A 22,708-nucleotide genomic window follows, 5' to 3' on the forward strand; every position below is an offset into this window, starting at 1 on the left:
AAATTGTATTAACATAAATTATGATGTAGCAACATTGCCTATCCACAACGCCGCATGATCACCACGTATCCTTATAATATTAGACTATAGTTAGAAAAATATGTTATTTGTTTTTATACTATAGTATCATTGTAAAATTCTATGCGGTCGAAAATCAGGCGATCATCTCTATTGAATTAAAGCAAAAGTGGAATATCACAATATTATTAAGTGTTAATGCTGTAGAAATATCAAAATTATTGGGTAACAAAAAAAAAATCATGATTTTTGATGTTTAAATGGCAACCTTAACTTTAGATGTTTATTATTATTCTATTATTGATAAAATTAAAAGAAACTATTTGTCCAATGCCTATTTGTCAAACTTTTTACAAAAGTATTTTTTTTCAAAGAAAATACCCATAAGTGGATTTTTTTTAAATATGTCGATATAGAAACGTTCTGTTAACATTCGTTGAGAATATTATTTGTCGATGACAATTGGCTAAAATGTATGCTAGTCACGATTTATTCGATTATGATAATCATCGCTATATTATTATAATAATTGCGGGGGGAAGGATGTTATAATATATAACACCCATAATATTATTATGTTATATCGTATTATTGTGTCACGAGTGTTCCAATTAGGTGTTACGAATGACCGAATTTACGAAAAATATATTTTGATGACCATGCAGTAGGCTTCGGAGGAAACTTTTTGTTCGAAAAGTCACGTGCACGACCACATCCAGGAGCAGTCCTCTCACATCACGACGCCGTACGCTCCACGAATAAGCCGTAGTTGGTTGGGGTTTTACAGACGTAATCGCTGTGGTCGGTGGTGGGAATGGGAGAGTAAAAGTAAAAACGTTTGCCCACATCACCACCCCACCGGTGCGGTGCGGCGGACTCGCGCGACAGGGCGCCCCTTGTGTTTTCTCTCGCTGGTCAGCCATCGTTGCCAGGGGGACTGCCGCCAGCACGGCGACGCGGAAAAGCCGGGAAACGCGACGCGCGCACGGGGAAAAAACCGCGCGTCATCAAGTGTTGCACCTCTTTAACGTTTGCACGCCACGACCGTACGCACGGCGCGAACCTCTCAGTCGCGCGTTGCTCGCCCGTGCCCATCGCCGTCGTCGTTGCCGTCGTCGTCGCGCCACTGATCTCGTTTCGATATATTATTATACATTCCACGCGGTTATAATAACTTTCCGATTTTGTTCGATCCCCCAGCTCGGTCACTCTATATCTGTCTGTCTGTCTGTCTCTGTCTCTGTCTCTCTCTCTCTCAACCTATTTCCTCTCTCCTCATTTCCTCCCCCTCCCACGGCTATATAAAGCTCGTATTCTCTCGCATTCCACCGTCGTTTGGCGGTTTGTTTTTATCAACACTAGTGGACACCAATGTAAGTATACACGTTGCACATATACGATCATAATAATGTATCGTGGCGCCTACTCCATGTTGGAGGCCATATAGAGATTCAAATTGTATACTTGTTGAGTCTAGTGTTAAAAGCATACTGCAATAGGTAGTATAATGGTTATTTTCTAAAAAAATAATAAACATTTTCCTTATCACTTTGAATGGCCTAAGACTGTCAAACTTGTTAACTATTATAGTTACCTATTAGTATGGTTTAAATAATTAAAAAAAAAAAACTAGATTATTTACAGTATTTAATTATTAAATAAAAGTCTCTTTTGCGATTTATTTTAGTTTTAAAATGCTGGTTAATTATCGTGAGAATTTTTCGATGATAATTAAAACTTTTAAATATTATTTTTACCTGTATAATATAGTTTTTAAAGCACTTATTAAACTTTGCCTTTTTTACTAAACATAATATCATTGGGCTTGCCCATTATGTATAAAATGTGAACAAATACTGACAGTATTGGCAATTAATATTACTATAGTGTATTTTTAATAAAGCGATACTGTTTAGTTACTTAGATTATATAACTATAGAAAAATCCTAGGTTAAAATACTGTCAGAATCCAAATGAATATAGGTATTCGTACATCATACACCGTAAAATAATTTTCAACGCCTGAACCTAATTTGATTAAGCTATTTTTTATACTCAAACCTAATTCATACAATATTTAGAACTGTAATTATTTTTGGGCTTAACTTTATGTAGCTATACATTATAATGTATTTAATATTCAAACGTTGAACAACGCTCCTTTTACTATAAAAGTCGTTTGAGTACTTCCGATATTACACGATCATTTGTATTTTATAAGTATGCGATAAAACTTTTAAAATGTCCGATATAAATATTTTGTTATTGAATGAATAAATGAATATATGCATATATTATCATTTAAAGCTGCCAGAATTGTAAAAGAATTTTGTGGCTAGAAATTTTATATATCTCACTTTACAAAACTAACTTTTATTCTATACAATTTCCAACATATTTCCTATATTATAATTTACGTAAGCGTTGTTGATGACAAAAAAAATCTTTATTTCTTTATAATACTCGTATTATCGTATTATTAAACATATAAAATTTTAAATCAATTATTGATTATTTCAATATCAGTTTTGTATGTAATGGGAAATAGAATATTTTAATAACTATATATTTTCTATAGCAATTTGTGACGTACCTACCGTTAAATTTAAAAATTGGGACTCTAATTATACAGTCACAATATTGTGAGTTTAGCAAGCAAGCATAAAACCTCATGTTATATATAATAAATTACACAGAATTCATTTCGAAACAGCTATTTAAATATGTCAACGCTACAATATGTTATATCCTTCCTCTTTCCTTGTTTTATTGATATTAATGAGTGATGTGTCTATTTTTCAAAACAATGCATTTGTTTAATTTAAATGATTTTTTCATACCATAATAAACATTTTTCTATTGGCATACAAAGAAACAATAACATAACACGTATGTTTATTTGTTGATTGTAATTTTGACTCTCTTAACAGAATAATACAATACGGAGGTTGAAGATAATGTTGATCATGTCTGTATAATAATATGACATAAAACAATATTTAATAATATATTTATATCTAATAATTTAACGAATTATGAATTATAAATAAACACGGTAAAACATCTACGCAGCTTTATTAATAATTTAAACGCACTATAAAAGTATTACGAAATATAATTTAAAATCAAATAAAGTCACGTTAAAATCTATAATGAAGGTTAAAATTGTTATATGTATACTGTATAGTTTATATAATACCAAAGGTTCATATATACCTGTGAAGTAAAATAATATTAGGTACACCATAACAATCCACAAAATAATCGGTTTTCAATTTGATTTCGCTAGCAGTCTGTCAAAAAACAATTACGAGTTAGGATTTCTTTGCATTATGAAGAAAAACACAACGCTATTAAATAAGAAATAGCATGCACTTATCATAACAATAGAGGTATTGTTTTAGTAACTTTCGATAGAGGTGTTTTGTTTAATTTTATTTATGGGCATAAACACCTTGCTCTTAAAAGTATTATTAATTGTTGTTCAGCATAATATGAATGAAGAATTATAATTAATATAAAATACATTATATTTTCAATTTTGTTTCATTCAACATTTTTGGTGAGTTTAGTCCTTCGGTTTTATTTTTTGTGCTAAAAAAAATCCTTGAATTCAGCTTTCAAGCCACAATAAATTCTTGAGATTCATTACACGGATTATTACTTCAAACTCGGCGTCTTTTTATTTTTGAGTCCACCAAAAGTTGTGCACGCTCAACGATCCAAAGTTATTTGCGTCCTTAACTTATCCTATACATCTGTAGTCGAACATTCTAAAACTATTACTAATGGTTTTGTAACTAGATATGATGAAATATGACGTTACATTGTATTGGCGAAAAACAGACTGGATAAAATATAGGTGAATGTTGTTTAGAGGATGAGTATTATCGAAATTCAGACTGAAAGTTTGAAAGGGAATTGGAAGCTATGTACTAGAGTTCAGTAATGCTTTCAAAGTAATACGAACAATAGGATATTGTGAAGGTAAACAAAAATCGTTTAGTAATTTAATACCAAGTAGTGTTACATATCATAATGCTTATACCTACTTGATATTGAATGTAATGCGAAGTAATGATTTATGCTTAAATGCTTTAGAGATCAACTATAGTTTACTATATTGTTCTCAATAAATGGTCATCAATTAATTGAATTCTCGTTTTAAAATGTATTTTTTGATTTGTTGACCAAACAAAAATATAAAAATAAATATAGTGTTCAAAATGTGTTTCTAATATTTTGAGACTTATAGATTTCTGGGCACTAGCTTTTTCTGATATAAAACAATTGTCTGTTTAGTTAGATTAATTATCTATACATACTGAAACTTGTTGTTTTTTTTTTTTTTTTTTTTTGAGCTTACAACAATAAATTATTAAATTAAACTTACGAACCTGATAAGAAAAGCCTACTATTATACCAGCCATGTTTGTTACTGAATTCCAATAATGGTGGTAATACCAACGTTAATTATGAGTCTAATATGATACACAAACTAATATTAATTAATGTGATACTGTGATAATAGTTTGTGTTATTAAAATAACAAAATTTAACCGTAGAAGATATAACAAATAAAAATACCTAATTTAATATTGTTTAATTATTATAGATATTAAATTGTAGGTAAAGAAAAAAATGTCGTATTGTTTTTCTTTCTTGTAAAATTGACTTAGATAATTTGTTGTTAATATATTTACTATAATCGGTACAATAGAAAAACAAAAATTATTATTAGGTATCTAAGGCACATAGATTTTGTAATTTTATTTCGTTTTCTACGCGAGGAAATTTATTGACCTTTACGAGACCATATAACCGTAATAGATCGTAAGTTCACGTATAGAGGCTGTGAATTGAACTCAAGATTAACCCAAGTACATCAATTTAGAACATTTTTATAGTATATATTGAAACAACAATAGTTCAAAAATAAATGTTATTTATCATGTATATTATTGGATAATGATGTTTGTTGATTATTAACATTAATTCTGTGAGTGATAAACTGTTCGCTCTTTCTTTCTATCACTTGATTAAAAAAAAAAAATTGTATTTACTTAAATCACGAAACAATATAAACAATTATTTTTATTACTATTATATAATAAATTTATATTTTATATTTTACATCAAATTCATTTAAAATGGATATTGGATAGGAGGTAATAGGTGTAATGTTTCGTATTATTTTTACCATCGGCTGTAATATTTAAAAAACACCATTATTACTGCCCATTATATATAGCTGCGTCGTCTAAAGTTAAAAACTTTCCTCAGGTTTCTCTAATAGTATTAACCAAAGGGTAAAGGTATACTGATGTTTGCATTTTCACTCAGCGCTATCAATATGATTATCAATGAGTGAAATAATTATTAATTACACACGGAACACTAATGAACTCGTTTTTGAGTATATCGTTGTGTAAAGCGCCAGTGGATGCTTGTAATAATTATGCAGGGTATCAGAGTAACGTCAGCATTTTTAAAGTTCAGTTCAAATGTGGTTCATTTAATCATATAGTAACCACGATGCGGATATCGGTGATGTACTATAAGGGATACTCAACCTCGTCGAAATGCAGAATCTCCACTTTTGCATTGAAAAAATTATACATCAATAATATTTTAGAAACTATAATGATCTCAATTCTCAACCATCTGGTTTCACCCACTTTTATTGAAAAACTCTAGATAAGTTTTCTACAAATATTTAATAATAGTGTTATGGTAATAGAATGTAATAAAAACTGATCCACAATATAATGACCGGATTTTACTTGTAGTTATAGACGGCGATGGATGTGTTGAGTTTTTTTACTGTATGTGTAACAATTTTCATTGTTTTAAAACGTTTTAAGAAATAATATTCAGTAACTAACTGGTAAGGAATGTAATTATTCTTGAATGGTTAATTTTAAATGGTAAAATGAAAATTATCATTTATTAATAATATACAGAGGATAAGTTGTGAAAATCTTAAATCTGAGTGACGGAGTACAAAATAATATGTGTTACAGTCATATTAATATTGCAATAAAAGGGCACAATATAGACATTCACTCCAAGCTACCATATTAATAATTTTTGATTATTATTTATTGCCTGAATTATATATGATTACCGTTTTCACATGTCACATAAAACATAATAAGTATAAAAACTCATTGTTTAGTTTGCGTGGTAAATGCAATGGAATAAACGTTAACTGTGAAATGTAGAGATAAGAATATACTGTATAGTGTATACTGTTTACTTTTCACGATAATTGACGAAAAACACGCGTTGACTGCCATGTGGTCACCGGTCGTCTCAAGAATATTTATAATGAGTACGCCAAGGATATTTTTCAGTGTCATTATAAATTTTTATAGCCGTATATGCATATACTGTTGAATTTAAAAAAGTTAAAAATACAAACAAAAAAAATGTTAAAATTATGTTTATTACATCAAAAAAGTTGTAATTATTCCCGCTACACCACAGTGCATTTTTTAGATCATTATTGTAGCGTCACGGAAAAGTTAGTAATATAAATCCAAAATCCAAATTAATTTACGTTGGCCCGCGGCCGTATGGCCTTCTACGAATGATATGGCTCGGCGACCGGTGGTATAAAAATTATCAATACCTAATTATATTTATATGGATGCCGGCGGCTGCATGACAGTCAACGTATACTAATAACTAGTATACGCTACTATGGCATCGAAAACGTTTCGTTATCTGATAACTCAAATAAGAGGTAGGTAATCATTATAACTGCGTTAGAAAGGTTTCGCAGAGCGGAAAATTACAATAACACTAATTGAAATTTAAACGTAATAATAATTTATGAACAAATTCGATAGGTTTAATCTTTGATTTATTTTTTAAGAGCTCTTATATGAGCATTATTGATATTTTGTTTTATAATTTTGTTATCTACTTCATGAAAGGCAATCAACAATTACGCTTGGTTAGAATTTATATCACACTATAAATTTAATTATTATCTTCAAATTTATATTATGTTATTTTATTTTATAATATTATGTTATTATTATATTATTTTGTCCAGAGTCGACTTTTTAAATTATCTTAATATCATATTAGTTATATACGAATATAAGTAAGTACTATCAGGTACTCATTAGTCATTTGAACATTCACTCAAACATAATATCATATTATTTATTATCGTTTATCGTAACTATACAACGTTGGAACCTATTTTTTTTAATGTCAAAATTTACACGTATAAATCTGATTTTCTAAGTAGAAAATATTCTGACTTTCAGAAATGAACGTTAAATAAAATCAATTTATTCATGTGTTGTATAATAATATACAAAACATAAATAGTTACATTGGGGATGAATGATTATAATATGAATTATAATCTTTGAATTCATTACAAATGCATAATTTATTGAACATTCATCATAATCAAGTTGGTTGTGTTTCTGGGTAACACTATAATTATGTTTAAATATTTATTCTATCGTATTTTCGTACACCAAAGTAAACAAAAACACAAAGATGACGGGTCTAAAATTTATACTTACCAAATCTTTTTTATTTATAAAAGTTTTTTAATCATCATAATAATTGACAATTGTTTTCCGTTAATGAAACGGCATATTTGTAGAAGTATCAAATATTATGATGTAGAATATTTTTTAGGTAAACGATGGAAAATAAATTAATTTGACGACAATAGGTTGTTTACAATGTTTGTCTATGATCTATTTGTATAATACCAACATATATATTAAAAGATAAAAAAAATTACAGTATTTGTGTGTAAAAATATTATAAGCGTTGGTGTAGGGATTTATTAAACCCTTGACACCATCGACGTATGATAGGTTCTGTCACTGAACAGCCTCCCTCCTCATATTATAACATAATGTAAATATTTTGTAAAAAGAAATCTTATTTGCTTATTGCACTTATGTTACAGATTGTAAATATTCTATTTTAATAAAAAAAAAAAACATTATATAGTTATATGAATCTAAGGTATAAAGACATAAAGTATATACCAAATATTATTAAAAGAAGTTTATAATCGATGACTTTTTTTGAACTAACTTATTTTGATAAAATAGAAACTGTAAATGTGTTATTTGTTTAAACATTTTAAGTTCACTGATATGTTGAGAACTTTAGAATGATATAAAGTGCAAGTGACATCGTATTTTTATAATATATAGCCTTTGGCTGTTCTTCAGAAAATAATGGTTGTTTATGATTTTAAAAAAGAATAATGATAATGAAAAGCCTATTTTAAATACAATATTATTTTCATATTTTGTATCTCAATTTAATTAAGAATAATTTAATTTTTTTTCTTATAAACTATTTATAATAAATTAATAAATAATCAAATAAAAAAAAATTATTTTTAAATTATAAACTTAATTTATGCTTATTGGAATAATACAATTAAAAAAAATTATTATTAGATTCTCGGGTAATATGTATTAATCTCCCATCCATAGTGTTGATTTATCTATTTATGCAAGAAAAAAAATAAAATTAATGTTTCTATATATTTTTTTTCTTGTGGGTTTTTAAGATCAATGCAAACAAATTTACCGCCATTTTTCTCTATCTTCTGCAACTTCTCTCCATTTTACATTTGGTTCTACTGCTTTAACATCTTTTTTGACATGATTCCTACGATATTTATATTTTATTATGTATTATATTATATTCAATAAACTATTTAGTATTGTATGTGACAAAGATTTGAAAACCTAAAATTAAATAACTATTTAAAACGAATTAAGTTGAACGTAAAAATTTAAATTTTTTTTCACTTATTTTTGTTAATGATTATCGTCAAAAACTAGATACCTAACTATATAAAAAAAAAAAATATTTCTTGTTTAAAGTGTATTTTACGTTAGGTTAGTGTGCTATAATATTTATTTGATGTATTTTTATAAAGTATAATAGTTTTTTTTCCTAAATAACCGTTAACTTAAAAAATACCCAAATTGCTTGAAAACCAACGAATTCACTCATAGGTAATGTCATGAAGTCAAGCCATGAGAAAAAGAATGGTAATATTTATTGAAATGAATCCAATCCTATATTAGTTGCATTGTGTATATTATATATGTAAATTTCAAGAACTACGTACTATAGATATTATAACATGATTGTATTATAGGCATTATGATATTTCATGATTTCAAAATCGCTCGCATATTCTTTATTAAATACAATTCTATCTATATAATATTACGCGAAACAACTCTTGAAAAACGTAAAAATGTCGAAGAATAAGTAAATCAATTTTGGTTCAAAAATATTAAATTGAAATAATTTTAACAAAAAAATTCTGGAATGGAAAACCCCATCAGTTTTAAATGAATGAAATAAAATAAAATATATCAAAATCCACATGTTACAAAACTGTCTTCAGTTCAGTATATTTTATGAATTAAATTTTTTGACTTCATCACCTTTTTCGTGCATTTGAAGTTTTGAGTAAAACAGGTAAGTAACATTATCAAACTCCGATCATTCGATTGTGTATCGGATCATGTGATATTGAATATATGATATTAAATTAAGTTAGGTTACTAGAGGATTGAGTTAAACCGTTTCAGCAATCAGATCAAACTGAATAGAAATTTTATATTTTTTATTACGTTTTCCTGGTTTTATTTTATTTTATTATCAATAATTGCGGAATAACGGTGAAATCCCACATTTATCGTCTACAAATTGAACTCTAAAATGATTTGATTACATCAATTTTGTTCATCCGTGTAGGTTATAAACTTATAACTGATAAAGTTATTCACACATTGTACTACATTCCTATAACATACTTTTGAATATTACAACTAATAAAAATATTAACATTATCCATTTAATGACCAGTGAATTTGAAAATAAGCTATTTTAATATGAAACGCATTAGTACTAAATAATATCGTCTGAAAATATAAAAATCTATTAAACAGTTTATGTAAGATAAAATAATGTTATAATTCACGGAACTAAGCATTTCGTCAATTTTGATTTAAAATTAATATTTAATAAAAATGATCTAATACTCTATAGAAATGGGACGAATGGATTAAGTATGAAAAGTAAAATAAATGTTATTTATTTGTATTGCCTACAATTTCCAAGGTAATGTGAAAACAGTTCATTGGCCTAATTGGCTATAATTAATTAAAGCCTGTAACTGAAGTAACTTGTGCAAATATTGATTACAATATTATCATCCATCAAAATATTATAATAAATTAAAGTAATCGTTTTAGTTTCTAATAAATAAATATTTCATAAATATTTATTAATTTTTAATAAAATATGCTTGGCTACCTACTATGTTTGTAGTGTTTCTGCACATGGTCAGTTTTGTGATAGTCATTTGAGATTTAGAAATGTGCGATAGATATTCTAAGCATTCTCTCATTACACGAACATATGAGGTAGGTGGTTGAAAATCTCAAAAGGTTTCAAAATAAAGTTATGTAAATAGAATATATAGATTGTGTTTTTGCGTGAAGATTATAAGAAGAAAAAAAATCAAGAAATTATTAAAAACCTCTAATCATATCCAGATGTTGAAACAAAAGACAGGGCAGACATTAATTTTTGAACACCATAAAATTGACCATTTTTTTTTTTTTTTGTGATATTTATAATTTAGATAACCATGTATTTTACACTAAACATATATTCAATTAAAATATTCTAACATATAATTATTACATTCATTAGGTATACCGTACTCATAATTCGGTTGATAATATATTACTGTTTATAATATTTCATATTATAATATTATATAAACAACAATAATCTAATTATATACTTATCGATATATAATAGCGGTCAATTATAAATTATTGTATATCATAGATATTTTAATTATTACAAAAACTGATCATGGAAATAAATCGTCTGACCCATGTCGACAGGGTTCTACCATCGGAGCGATTAAGTTTATCACTTCGTTGTTAGTATGACATTTTACTAATTAAAATATTAAATTCGAGTAAAATCTAATTGGCGTATATACATATATATATGCGTAAGCAAACTTGGTAAAACTTAAATACCTGACCGGTGTGTAATCAGCGATGACGTTGCACACGAAAATATTCATGAAAGGTGACACAAATTCCGCGGTATCTTTAGTTAAGCATAATTAAGATGGAAATTATATGTTGTCTCTTCGTTGTTTTGGTGAGTAGTTCGCATCATAAATAGGTTTTGTTTAGACGGTTCAGCATTCTTTAATTTTGATGAGGAAATTCGATAATATAAACACGATAGTGCTATAATGTCAGATCTACGAATTGTATATGACGTCCAACGTTACAAAAATATAAATAAAAGCTTCAATAAGATAATATTAAACGACCGACATTAACTAGCTCCACCTTTCAACTGACTTTATGATACTTAAGTAGGCCAAGCTCTTTCAACATTGAGGCTATTAAGTTAAAAAATCTTTCAATTTTTTCTCGTACCAGAACATACTATAATATATATATATAGTATCACAGGTAACGAATTCATCGATAAATTAGCTGAATCCTCGGTACCTATCTCTCAGATTTTCTCCAAGCTCAAAAAATCGATGGTCCACGATCCATTCACAAGAATAGGATTTGCAATATCAAACTATGGCTTAAATATTGGGAGTCGCTTCCTCTTCACTTCACCGCCTCGTAAAAAAAATGTCCCCATCCATTCCACCTATGTCCTGATTTTTCATCCTCGATCTCTCTAGGAAATGCATAGTATCGTTCTCTCGTCTCCATTTTTTCCATACCCTTCTTTCTTTTCGTTCCTTCAAACTCTATTTAACACTCAACAATGCCCCTATGGTTTGTTACATTATAAATTTAATCTTCAACTGCATCAGTCTATTTTTCCAACGTGACTACCTAGTATCCCTTTTAAATTCCCTCAATATCCTCTTTGACATGAAAAATATCCTTTCAAATCTTCAAAAATATATCATATTTACTGTATTATGTATTTTTTTTACTATACATATTATATGTCAAATAAGCAAGTTCCTAGAATGTTTTAATCATAATAATCTCTTCCTCCCTGCTATAATTTGGTCCGTTATAGTGATGCGTTAGTACGGTAATGAAAAGAATATATTTTTTTGATCGAAAAATCCTATTGGAATCGGCCATCGTTATATTATTCAGAGAGGTTCCCATTATTTTTTTGTTTGAAAGTATACTATATCATCAAATAAAAAAATGTAATGCGGTAAAAATATCATTCTTACGGTTTATAGGAGTAAAGCCGGTAAAGAGCGTGCCAATAATACAGAAAAAAATTAAAAAAAAAATTTTTTATACATCTTCTTTATATTACGTATATTTCGTCAATCTTTACAAATATTGTATAATAATGGTAGGGTATTGATTATGATTGAAAACATTCGGATTATAACCATAATATTGAACAAAAATCTTGAGAGTATATGGCGTATATGTAGTATACCCTATAGAAACACCCCTGGTTATATTTAATCTAAAAAGATCATTGAAATGTTATTGAAAAATGCCTACGAAATCGTGTTGTATTTAAATCTTAACAGATAGCGTTCGTCACATTATAAATTATCATATTGTTGATATACAGGTTATTCAATGTTCTTTTATAATAATAACAGCACTGGTTTCATAAGTAATATACTGACTACATAATCCTCCTCATATTTTCCGAACGCATATTTTAAGAAGTTCCGTATAATATTCAGTCATGTTATTTAAAAAACATAGTTAACTCGTTGTATATTTTTTAGATCTTTACAATATACGTCGAAGAAGAATATTTCGCTTTTTAACACCCAAAATTGAAATAGATTTAGGATGATATATATAAATGTTCGTCCCCTGGAAATATTCTGAATAATTAATTTTGTAATCGGAAACAATGTTGGTTGACGAAACATGGTATTTATGATTACGATATACTATTAATAATTAATTTAATAACTTAACTGTATGAACAGTATAATAATATAGAATGTATATATATATATATATATATAAATACAATCTATATATTTATATTACATACATATCTGTGTGTATCTGGTGCGCAGAAATTTAATTTCAAAAGACAAGGAAATGGAAAGAATTGTGATTAATGACTGAATAATGAAAAGAGGGACGAACCTCAGTTTCATTAATCCATTTGTAATGGGGACTCTGGAGACTAAAAGAACAAACATAGATAATTTATTTTTTTAGATGGAACAAACACGACGTGTCTATTCTACCAAAAATTATGATGTTAAGTATTGGTAGATTGATTTATTACTTTGACGATAGAACTTCCCACAGTATATATAGTTGTTATTGTTATTATTACGTTTTTGGGTTGAATTTTTTACTATGCAAAAGTTAAACGTCATGCAAACATCATTTAACAGAAAACTATATACGTTATTTGTAAATGATTTCATTTTAATATTAAATCAATAAAAATAAATTAAATTTAGTATTTTTTCATGTTATTATAAAAGTCAAAAATTAATAATAAAAGTACACTGATCATTTGATTAAACTTTGGCTTAAGATATTAATTAGTTTTTAGAAAAAAAAAATCGTTTGTTAAATATGGTAATTACACAAGTAGTAAGTAGTTTTCATAGGTATTTATTTTAAATAGTTTAAATTAATTGGAAAATACCCATATAACTAATATATAAAGTTAAATAGTATACAAATCTAATTAATTAAAATTTGTGAAGATTAAAATTTCATAAATTAAATGTCGATTGAAGGTAGTTAAATTTAAGTTCAAATTATCACCACTTGAATACTTCTCAATATTATGAAAATAACATATAATAATATTCTATATGAAATAAAATAAAAAGTATAAGTAATAATTTTGTTTTCATATGACGTTCAATATAAAGGATAGTAATTAATTTTTTTTTACAAACATTTTATTGATTACTGTATAGAATACTATCCATATCAAAAAGCATTTTAATGTACTTGAAATAAAAAGCTTTTAACAAAAGGGTATTTGGAAACATAAGGTTTAGATTTTAGTTGCTTGGTTTTATTTTCCATCAGATTATATTGATCTTTTTTTATGGCTTTGCCTTTTCAATGATTTTCATACAAAACAATAAATATAATGTTAAGATCAAAATAAATTCTATGTAAAAATCATTCACCTTCAATGTTATGTAAAACCTTAGATTAGGAATTTATTTAACTAAAAATTAAATTAATTCTTTACCGTAACAGATAGAATTAATGAACTTATCATTTATACTTGTCACTATCAAAATATTTTTGAGTTTATAGTTTAATATAGTTAATGAAAACAAAAAAATAGTTATACTTCATGATTGATGTTTGATGTATTGTTTTAGTGACTAAATATTAATATATATTATAGTATGGATATGGATATTTTTGAACGTAAATTGAATTTATTGTTGTTTTATTTTATGGGTTGGGTTGTTTAAAAATTAATAAGTACAATATATCATAAACTAATTATGGTTACAATATCTAACACAGTAAAATTATATTATAATAGTTTTTAGCATTAATTATGTATATATTTTTCCATTAGGACAATTTAATATACTTAGTTACTTGCATCCGTAAAATAAGTTTTCATTTCAAATACAGTTTTATCATATAAATTATATTATATTTTGTAAAATGTAATCAATAGGTAGCTAATATAAAAGACATTTTTTAATTTAGTATACACTAGTACATAATATTATAGTTTTGATATTTTCTCTTTAAATTAAATTAAATATTTTTGGTGTATCAACTATATAGGTAGGTACTTACTTATAGTATAAATCTGTAATCAATTTATTTTTACTTTATAAGTATAGAATTTCCATTATATCAGTCACGATTTTCGTCGATATGGATACCAATTATTATTTTCATATTATAAAACAATATATTTTTAGTTAATTACATGCTTTTCTTTAACTCACAATGTTTCATTCATTTCTGTTGTCATCAAATCTTGCGAGTTCAATTTAAATCACTTCTACATGACCTAAGAGGCTCAAATTTTGTATGGAGGTCTAGGGTCGGTGACAGTACATGACTCCGTTGTCAATTCTTGACTTGGACAACCAGGTCGCTGATGATGGGTGTACCTGGAGGTCATCTCTAGAGCGCAACAAAAAAAAAAGGCTAAAAAAAAACACAAACCCCGAGTTTCCCCTTTGACTGGTTAGGTTCTAGTGGCCTCCCGAACCTAAATCCAGCGAAAAAACAAAATCCAAAATGGGGGGGAGGGGTGCCACCGTTTCCTAAAGCGGAAAACTGTAGTCCTTATCATAAGGAAGTGTTCCTTCTTAGTCCAGGTCTTTAACTTGAATTCCCGCTGAGTTATACTTAACTCAAAATGTGGGGGGGCTTTGGTTCCCTATTGGTGGAAATTCATCTGGGGCCTTAAAAACTGAGATCCCCCTCGGTTTGGGGTAAACTATGCATATTAGAATGTGCCGTAAATAAAAAAAATTATGATTTCAAAAAATCCTTTGTTTCTAATTTATTGTTATCACTAAAAAGTAGAAAATAAAAAAAAATTTTTTAAAACATGTTTTTCTTAATTCTACTTAAGAAATTGTTTTAAAAGTAAGTTTATTTTCAACTTTTTAGTTCATGTATTAGGTAAGTAGAATTAAGAAAAGCATGTTTTAAAAACAATTTTTTTTATTTTGAGTCTTTTTTTAATCAATCTTCAATAAGTTTTTTATCAATATTTCATGTTACAGTTGGTATTAATTGCGTTTTTTTATGCCTTGAGTTTTATCTGTCATATATATACCGGGTGATTCTTTTATCATTGAACAGTCATTATTTCAATAAGTATCAATGTTTTTGAAAATATTTTTTACATAGTTTCATGTTGTTAAAAAAACAACGTTTTTATTAAAAAGTTATGTTTTTTAATATTTTTTATCCTTATAATTTTTTAATTTTTTTACTTTTTTGAATGACAACCTAGAGTTTTAATTTCATATTCCAAAGCAGAATATTTTTCTAAGTATTTTGATACGTAAAAATCGAATTTTGGACGAGTAGTCTATGAGTTATAAGTATTTTAAGTTTAGACAAGCGGAGTAGTGGACAAACATTTTGCGGGGTAACCCCGTACCACTCCACTCCGCCAATCTAAACTTTAAATACTTATAACTCATAAACTACTCGTCCAAAATTCAATTTTTATGTATCAAAATAATTAGAAAAATATTCTGCTTTGGAATATGATATTAAAACTCTATGTTGTCATTCAAAAAAGTAAAAAACTTAAAAAATGATAAGGATAAAAAATATTTAAAAATATAATTTTTTAATAAAAACGTTGGTTTTTTAACAACTTGAAACTATGTAAAAAAATATTTTGAAGAAATTCAATACTTCTTAAATAATGAGTGTTCAATGATAAAAAAATCACCCTGTATATATATAATTGGAGAAATCACATCGAATACAATATAGCATATAAAATAGTTTTATACATTTCTGAACTATGAATAACAAACGATAATCAGCAATTAGATTGTTTTTACGTAAGAATGTTGGAAATATATTTGTCATAGTATTACCAAAAAGAAAAAAAGTTAGTTAATAATCAATTAATCATTAATAAATAAATAAATAAAAAGTCAATAAAAAAATAAAATATACAATAGTAGTTATAAGGTGTTAAAATGATTATAGTTGTGAATGAAATTAGGAATTGTGCGTTTCTTTCAAAACTTCACATTTGCTGGCAAAATTATGCCATAAAAATGTAACCTCTCAAATAATATGTCTTGTTGACTTTTTTTATTGGTCGTTTCGTAAAGTGTATTCAGATTTTGGTTGGAGTAGAGGAGCCTTTATTGTATGCAATATATTTTTATTCACCTAAAAATACATCTTTTTGAGACATAAATATTTAATAGAGGTACCTAATATATCCTAATCCAGTTAAATCATAGTTTTATAGGCTTTGACTTCTGGGCAGAAATAATATTATATTTGCGGATGTTTATTTGATTTCTATGTTATCCTCCAATTAATTACAATACATCAATAAAACGAAAATCAATCTCAGATACGTGAAATTGCTTACTTCGGTTAAGTCATAGTTTTCAATTTGTTTAGTTATTTTCAGAAAAATATATGAACTTAAGTTGTAAATAGTTTCTAAAATATATGGGTACAGATAATCAATATCCATTTGAAGCGATTTTGGAAAAGCATTAATTCACATCTTTTTTTCTCATGTGTATATGTTATATAAACGGTTAAATTATTAATATTTATTCTAACCACACAAAATTGAATTGTATTTCAATGATAAATTTGAATAAATCTGACACATTATTTCTAGTTGACATCTTGTCAATGTTAGCGATTGAATATTAAAAATACGTAAAAATCCAATAAGACTGTTTAAAGAAGGTACTACGTGGCTAAATTCTTTCCTATTTAATTTTAATTTTTTTTTTTTAAATATGACATTAAATCATAAAATATAATGCAGGTACCTATATATTAATTATAAACAGGTTTAACTGCTGGAATAAAATTCGTAAAATACAAACTAACTATTTCCTACTTATATGTACGGTGTATCATAAGTAAAATAATATTATGATTAATTATAGAATAACTGAAATTAAAAAAATTAATATATTTTATGATGGTCGACAGGCATAAGCTTGTTAATATTATAACAGTTTTTAATATAATGATTTTTCAAGAGCCTCGGTACAGAAATTAAGATTATTTTTTCATATTATATTTTAAATGTTAAGTATTAAAAGTTTGACTATCCTAGAATATATTATACACAATGTAAGGATAATAAAAAACATTTTAACTTACTTTGAAATTCTATTCAAATTTTTCAGTGAGTTAAAAAAATGTTTAATTAAAATTCCAAAATGTACCTATGTTAAAATAAGTAGATAATTTTTCAAGAAAAAAAAACAGAATCAAATTTAAGATTATGTGTTTGAAACGTTTTGTATTGTCTTTATCGTATGTGATTATAAGAATAATAATATTACAAAATATGATGTACAATGAGAAATAACATGAGATTAAATATAAAATATGTACGAGGTGAAGAGTGTGTGTTTGCAATTTTTCAATGCATATTAATCGTCATCGTAATATGTTGTCAGTTGAACGTGTAATATTGTATATAATTAGCTCACCTAACCATTTAAATCACATAAGACCAAACCGAAAAATATGAAAAATTAATCCAATTATTTACGTTTTACAGACGAAGAAAATCGAAAAAACTGTTTGTTTTTCTTAGTAGGTACCGCTATTATTATTATTATAGCTAATAGACCGATAAAAACGAACATCAAAAATGTCGATAACGATGTGTGCGAATACGTGTTTTCCACTCGTATTGTTTGTGTGGTAACGTACTTGTATGTAGCGAATAGTTTTATTTTTTGACAACCGAATGATTACAAAATGTGTTTTTGTTTCACCAACGAAATAAACATCTCTTCATGTTTTTGGTCAGTCGCTTATGTGCCCGCGTCCATTAATTTATTTTTCTATTTCAGATTAGCGCTTTTATATTTAATTCCAATCATAAACGCGTAGCATTTAATTCGAGAAAATGTATTTATTAGAGAAAATATTTTTCGTCGTTAAACTGTATAGCTTGTTAAGCACTTTTGTTGTTGATGTATTATATTTTTTGAATTTAACTATATCGCTTTTACTTCGGATAAAATTCACAACTGCCAAACCAATTGTAAAGCGTAACGATTTTTAAAACTAATATTATATATGATACTATAATATAGTCTACCCGAATCAAATAAATTTTAGTGAACAATAATTTTAATAGTAATTATATTATCACAATGATATGTTAATCCATTATAAACTGTCGGTATTCCATAATATCAGTACAATAAGTATCAATCTTAACATCTTATGTTATTATTTAAGATTCTAAATATTTTATGCTAGTTATATGTAGTATACGTTAAATGTTATTGTATTCAATTCACACATTAAAAAGATCAGAAAGACATAATTAAGAAACTGTATAGCATTCTGGTAATGTCCACATTTACCTGCCAGAATTTATAATATATGTTAACATATTATATTTATTATGATTATCTACAATTAGGCAATAAAATATATTTAAAATTAAAGTGAAAAAATCAATTAAATGTAAAGCATCTTCGCCACTATATCCAGTATAAGGAATGTGATTTTTCTTCGGTTTCAGTTCTGATTCTGAAACTAAATTACTCCTCAAAAGTTCTGGTGTAGGTTTTAATAATATTCTTTAGCAATTGTTTGATTTTTTATGATTACATATATTCTCAATAATAATGTAGGAACCTTAAATATGTAAAATACCAAAATAAAATAAAAATGTGAATGGCCATTTAAAAGACTTGTGAGAAATAAATGACTCTAAACACAAATAATATTAGTTTATTCGAGCACTCCCCTAATTAGCACTCCAAAAAAAGTTAATTTAAGTTGATAAAACAAAACTAATGCATAAGCGATTATCACTGTAAAACCCATTTTTTTAACCAAAAAATATGCATTAACACATGTATTTTGGTTATTTTAATACATTACAATTTGGTTATTGTAAAATTTTTCTTCTCAATATTTTATAGGTTTTATTTCAGTTTGGTTTAAGTTCTTACATGCAGTTTCTCTACACAATTTTTTAAAAGTCTGTAAAATATTTGGCATGTGATTTGCATAATATTGTGATATTTGTATGCTTACATTTATAATTAGTATAATTTTGGCTTATGCATGAAATGAATAATTAAGCGAGAGAAATATTAGAAGTTAATCTCAACAATTGTTATTACTGCTCAACTCATCTAAACTTTACATTTTTTACTATGTATAATAAATGAATATTAAATTATTAAAATCATGGTTCAATATTTTATATTTATAAATTGATAAAAAAAATAAATTTGGTTTTAGAATGTAAAATTGTTTTTAAATTAACATAAATAAATAACATTTAAAGAATCAATTTAATAAAAATATTATTTACATAGTTTTCAATTTTTTTAATAATTTTCACAAAAACTAAAGAATACAGTTTCAAACATATTAATATAATTTGGTTATAAAATTACATAAGCAAAAAAAAATGCACACACTATTAAATGTTTATTTAACATTAATAAGAAAATCTAATTGATTATTTTCTAGTGAAATATTTTAAATATTCGGTGTCAAATTCATTAGTTGGCATAACTTTATGATAATACAAATTAAAATATAATAATATAAAAATAAGTTCAAAATTAAATTGCTTAAATATTCCGCTATAATGAATACATAAAAGTGAATAATAATAATAATTGTGACTACTCAAATATTTTTCTATAAGTATTTGTGTGCATAGCATTTTGAGGATATTTGGTGCAAGTATGTTAGGTATACATTTATAAAATGTATTATGAATTATAATATACAGGTAGTTTTGTTAGAATTTAGCTAATTTTGAATAATTTTAAATGTTTAGGGAATACTGTTTACATAATGTCATAAAATATTGATATCGGTGTGATATTCTGTGTACAATACACATAATAATATATTATTGTCGATGAAAAATATAATTATTAAAATATGTAAAGTACCTAAGTACCTAATTTTTTTTTACATCATAAACAGTGAATGGCATGTTTTAATCACAAATAATACGTAATAACTAACTAAAATATTATGTATAAGAAAAACATTCGAACTTCGTGGGATATTTAACATAATATAATAGATATTATATACAGTTAAACTGTAGTCCTAATAAGTAATTTATTAATTTACTGATGTTCACTATTGTGGTACTTTTTCTGTTTCAGAAACAGTTTTAAAAAATGTGCACAATTTTATTTTATAAAAGTATATTTTTCGTACTTCAGATAAACGAATAATATATTAAAAAATTTGGATTGATATTTCTACGGTTTTCAAGGAAATATCTAAACGTAGCCTTTGTGATCCCAAGAGATGAATAGAGAAATATAAAATTCCAGGTATAGTTTATTATTAGAGTATAAAGAGAAATAGACACTTGCGAATTACGTCAACGCCGAATTTAACATTCTCGCCTTCACCTTCTCAACTTTTATATTGCAATAGTTATAAAAATGTGGTATGCACTTGATGAATTATGTACAATACATCAGATAATGGTCTAATTTCTCTTTATCATCTTAATCGTCATTGTAGTTAAGCAAAATTTTTTCAGTGAATTTAAAATATAACAACTATATTTTAATCTAAACATTATAAATTATATTACACAACGATGAAAATAATTCAAATTCGATTCAAAGTTATTTTTTTTTTAAATAAGTTATGTTTTTGCTACACAATATGTAATACCTCACGAAAAATACAATTTTACGGAACAACTACTACAGTATCTGTAAATATTGGCATCTGAATTTAAATCATTGAATACATAATTTGTATGCCACTTACGTTGGACACACAATATTATGCTAACAAGCAGTGTGTAAGATTTGCAGGTTATATTATTATATGATTTCAGTCAGAACTGATGATAATTATTACTAAAAAATGATTATGATAATTTTATATTTTTATGTATACTTGACTTTATATTCTTTTATAGTTACGGACGAGTTTTCTTTCGAATTCTAACGATATCAGGTCTATTATAAACCCATTGTTTTTATTATTATCTTCTTTGATTACCAGCTCATGTCTTCTACAATCCTCTCTGTGTTATTTTATCTTAATATTACTATAGTCTAAAGTCTTTATATTTCAGTGCATTTACTTTATAGTTCAAAGTATATGTTTCACAATCAATGGTTACCTATTATGTGATTTTTATGATACAGTAATATAATTTTAATAGTTAAACTGTGCTGTGTATAGAAAAAAGGTCTTTGAAATTACAATTCACAAAAAAAAGTTTGACGTATCGTGAAACAAAAAAAAAAATGGTTTAATATATTTTAAGAACTTAAGTAAATATTGCTGATAAATCTCATTTTCTGTACAACTTTCTGTGTATGGATTCATGAAGCATTGCACCATAAGTATGCACGTCCGTTACAGACGGTTGTGTTAAAAATGAAAAGTATGAACTATTTTTAATACAATTTTTGATACAAAATTCAATAAAATTATATATACTATATACCTGTTACCGAACTAAATTTTATATTGATATTCATTTTTGAATGATTTCTTTTATTATTTTTAATATTCAAACGATTTTTGTTGGTGGAATTAAATATTATAAACTAACAAAACGCATAGAGAATGAAATGCCACTGCTTCAAAAAATAGAATAATTGATATATTAACGTTTTAATTTGAAAAATATGCTATTGTCATATCTTGTCTTATATTACGTCATGTTTTATGCAAAATATTAAAATGTTGATTTATTCGGATTGAACACGCACCACCCTAGTTTGTAATTAGTACGATGGAATGTAATGTATTATTTTTAATTAAAAATCGCATAGTAAATAATAATATATCGTCCAGAAAACTTTTGTACGAATTAAATTGGTGAAATATATGCTCACATACAGTCGTGAGATTTAATTAGTAATTATTTATATGAGTATATGGCAGCGTTCAATTAATAATACACGAAGAATAAAAAATGAATCAAACCATTCAAA

At 26.2% G+C, this 22,708-nt stretch overlaps 2 protein-coding genes across 4 annotated transcripts in view; one reads left to right on the forward strand and one right to left on the reverse strand.

Annotated features, from left to right (window-relative positions):
* LOC149058366 (uncharacterized) overlaps positions 1–22,708 on the reverse strand; it is a 476,835-nt gene that overhangs the window by 20,476 nt on the left and 433,651 nt on the right. The gene's annotated exons all lie outside the window — the stretch shown is intronic.
* Positions 1,048–22,708, forward strand: part of LOC107165554 (protein qui-1) — a 214,897-nt gene continuing 193,236 nt past the window's right edge. Inside the window, exon 1 of the mRNA XM_089220722.1 lies at positions 1,048–1,391. The gene's annotated coding sequence lies outside the window, so the exon portion shown is untranslated. The remainder of the gene's footprint in view (positions 1,392–22,708) is intronic.

The sequence above is a fragment of the Diuraphis noxia genome, unplaced genomic scaffold (assembly GCF_037042655.1).
Source record: "Diuraphis noxia isolate RWA-SAM2 unplaced genomic scaffold, SU_Dnox_SAM2 contig0002, whole genome shotgun sequence".
Classification (NCBI taxonomy): domain Eukaryota; kingdom Metazoa; phylum Arthropoda; class Insecta; order Hemiptera; family Aphididae; genus Diuraphis; species Diuraphis noxia.